We start from the raw sequence: 3,866 nt of genomic DNA, 5'->3' as shown, positions 1-3,866 counted from the left end.
GTGTATTGTGGATTTTTCCTATGTTAATTCTGGGATCCCCTCTCCATTAGCACAGTAATATATGGCAATTGAAGGAAGTTTAGAAAATGTAGAAAAAAGAAAATATGATTTTTTTCTAAACAGTGTGGCACTAAGTGGAAGAATTTTGGATGACAAAAAATTCAAACAGGCATGCCTATATGCCTGCATTTCATTAACTGTAGTGAAATTAACCCTTTCACTACTTCATGGATAAAAAGACACTCATGAGGCACATAAATAATTCATTTGTAATTTTTAATTTTTTTAATTAAAAAAAATTTTTTTAATATGGGAGCTTCACACATTTGCAGGTCATCCTTGTGCTGGGGCCGTGCTAATCTTCCCTGTATCTTTCCAGTTTAATATATGTGCTGCTGAAGCAAGCACAATGATTAACTCTTTAAAAGCACATATTTGGGGCATCTGGGTGGCTCAGTCAGTTAAGCGTCCAACTTCAGCTCAGGTCATAATTTCACAATTCACGAGTTCGAACCCTGTGTCAGTCTCTGTGCTGACAGCTCAGAACCTGGAGCCTGCTTTGGATTCTGTGTCTGCCTCTCTTTCCCTGCCCCTCGCCTGCTCATGCTCTGTCTGTCTCTCTCTCTCTCAAAAAGTAAACATTAAAAAAATTAAAAATAAATAAAAATACATATTTATCGTAAAAAGTATAACCAAAGTGTATGAAGTAAAAAGTGATGGTCTCCCTCCACCCCATCCTTATCTCTAATTGTAATTATTTCCTATAGAAGCAAAAATCTTTATAGCCATGCTTACCTGGTTATACACATACATACAGACCTGCAAGCTTCATGAGTCAGGGATCACCTATGACTATATCTTGACATACATCATTATAAGCCTCATGCATACAATGGAGCTTAGTACAAAGAAGGTGCTCAATTGAATGAATAAATGTCACACTCTACATTATTCTATAGGTGACTTTTTTTTAAGTTTATTTATTTTGAAAGAGAGCGAGAGAGTATGCAAGTGGGGAAGGGGCAGAGAGAGGAGAGAGAGAATCCCAAGCAGGCTCACACCATCAGCGCAGAGCCTGATGTGGCGCTCAAACTCACGAACTGGGGAGATCACTAGGAGAGTGGAAGTCAGATGCTTCACTGACTGAGCCACCCAGGCGCCCTGACTTTTTTTTTTTTTAATTTAAGAATGTAACCTGAATATCTTTACATGTTTGGACATCCATAGCTATTTCATTATTTTCAGTGGCTCCAGAATAATGCACTATGTGAATGCACTACAATTTATTCTGTCAGTCCCCTATTACTGGAAGTTTAGGTTATATATATAAAATAATACACACACACACACACACACACACACACACACACACACACTTATGTACAGGATTAAAAACAATAGTGCAATAAGCATTATAGGCAAATTACTTTCTAGAAGTTATATCAATTTGTCTTCTCACTAACAGTGAGTGTGTTGAGTTCTCCACATCTACACTAGGGATGATATTCCAATCAGATATTATCAATCTTTGTTGTCTTTGCTGTTTATTTTGTTTGGAAAAGGGGTCCATATAAGGGGAGTAGCAGGCTATTTTGCTATAAAGGGAAGTTGGGATTCAAATGGGGAAGATCCTAAATGGTAGATAGGACATGTGAATATTTTTAAAGCAGTGAGAAGTCAGAGAAAGAGTTTGAGAATTAAAAAAAATTTTTTTTGATGTTTATTTTTGAGAGAGACAGAGCATGAGTGGGGTGGGGCAGAGACTGAGACACAGAATCTGAAGCAGTTTCCAGGCTGTGAACTGTCAGCACAGAGCCCAATGTGGGGCTCGAACTCACGAACCAACTGTGAGATCATGAACTGAGCCTAAGTCAGACACTCAACTGACTGAGCCATCCAGGTGCCCTGGAGATTTTTTTTTTTATACATTATAAAATGTTTGAGCTAGAAGAGATCTTAAAAAGTATCTGTTTCAATGAACTTCTTTTAATTTTTTTAAATGTTTTATTTATTTTGAGAGAGAGAGAGAGAGAGAGAGAGAGAGAGAGAGAGAGAGAGAGAGAGGAAGCATGCATGAGATGGGGAGGATCAGAGAGACAGGGAGACAGAGAATCCCAAGCAGGCTCTGTGCTGTCAGTTCAGAGCCTGACATGGGGCTGGATCTCACAAACTTATGAGATCATGGTCTGAGCCTAAATCAAGAGTCAGATGCTTAACTGATGCCACCCAGGTGCCCCTCAATGAACTTCTTTAATAGATGGGGAAATAGAAATTCTGAGAAGTAAAATGATTTATTCAACCTCACTCTCCATGAGTAGCAGATCTGATATTGGAATCAAGGTTGTTTGGGTCTCAGCTTTTATTGTTCTTTGGTTTTATTCAGCAAATATTTAGTAAACATTCTGTGCTAAGTACTAGAGAAGATTCAGCAAGTAGGGAGACATACTTATTGAGCACTTTCTTGTGTCAGATCTTTCATATACATTTTAATCTAGCCCCATGTATCTACTATACCAAATCAATCTAGTAGGTTTTTTGTTTTGCTTTGTTTTATTGTGTTATTTGGTATTATTAGGAATTCCTATGTTTCAGTAGTAGTAATTCTTGGAGTCAAGCCTGGAATAAGTTCTGTAGATCAGGAAGAAAATTACACTATTGCTTCACTGAAAAAGGTGTCAAATGGAGAGCATGGCTGATTGCTTTTTTCTCAGGCCTGGTTAGGGGATCAGTCACTTCTCTGTGTAGGTCCTCAGTGTGTACAAACCTGAAAAGTGTCAGAATCGAAAGGAGGCCAGCCAAAGCTGGAAGAGTGGCTGAAATGTGGCTGAGGAGACAGGCTGAACAGATCATAGAGGGCTTTGTTGATCTAGTTAAAGATTTTTGCTTTTGTTCTAAGTGTAATAGGAAACTAATGAAGGGTTTTAAGCAGATGCTCCACAGGGTCTTATTTGCAATGAAAAGAGAAGTGAGGGTGGGGGAAGACACTTGGGCTTTGAATGGATTAGGAGAGCTGCAAGGTGGATGAACGGATCAAGAAGCTATAGATCATTAGTCCAGGTGGTAGTTGATGGTGACTTGTCCTCTGGCTGCAATATATAGAGAAATGGAGATACATTAGAACACAAAACTGGCAAGATTTTGGTTAACTGACAAGGCTTTGAGAGGGAGAAAGTGGTGTCTTGGATTTCTCTTTAGTTTCCAGCTAATGCTGCTGGATGCAAATGATCGATGTTCATGAAGATGGGAACTCTGGATATAGAAGATTGGGTGGGTGGCTGGGGGGAGAACATGTGCTCAGTTTTGAAATGTTTTGGAGGGCCTGAAAACGCACATAAAGGGCCAGGGGTGGTTAGACAAAGGAATCAGAGGTCAGAGAAGAGCTAGAGATTTTAATTTGGGAGTCTTGGTTATTTGGTAGAGCATATTGCCTAGGTAAAGGTTTTTCTTTTTTTTAAGGAATGTCCATCACCAGGAAGGTCTAAAAAAAGCGTTGGATGGTTCAGATGCATTATTTTCATTCTTTAATTCCTAAGATTACTCATTTTTTATTTTTGTAGTAAATATGTGGGTTGTTTTTCATTTATAAGATTATCTACCTTTGGATTAGGAGCTAAAATCCTTGTTGCTGAATTAGCTGCATACCATAGCAGATATGTTTAATAGTAAGGGATTTTTAGGTAGCGGAGATGTCAGATCCTTGCTGAACAGATAGGCTAGATAGTACTTTGGTCAAATATTTCCTATTTCCAGCTACCTATGGAAAATAATCTAGCATTTTATGTGCTTAATCACTTTGAAGAGTATTCATCTAACTTTTCCTCGAACCACTGATTTGTTGTCACAGCATAGAGCTTATTTCGGGAACC

At 38.5% G+C, this 3,866-nt stretch overlaps 1 pseudogene; it reads right to left on the bottom strand.

Moving 5' to 3' along the window:
* Positions 1–294: 294 nt before the first annotated feature.
* Positions 295–408, bottom strand: LOC121030182 (uncharacterized; annotated as a pseudogene).
* Positions 409–3,866: the final 3,458 nt, after the last annotated feature.

The sequence above is a fragment of the Herpailurus yagouaroundi genome, unplaced genomic scaffold (assembly GCF_014898765.1).
Source record: "Herpailurus yagouaroundi ecotype Mexico unplaced genomic scaffold, PumYag 139, whole genome shotgun sequence".
NCBI classification, from domain to species: domain Eukaryota; kingdom Metazoa; phylum Chordata; class Mammalia; order Carnivora; family Felidae; genus Herpailurus; species Herpailurus yagouaroundi.
Note: the sequence above shows the minus strand (reverse complement) of the source record. Positions and strands in the feature narration are given on the sequence as shown.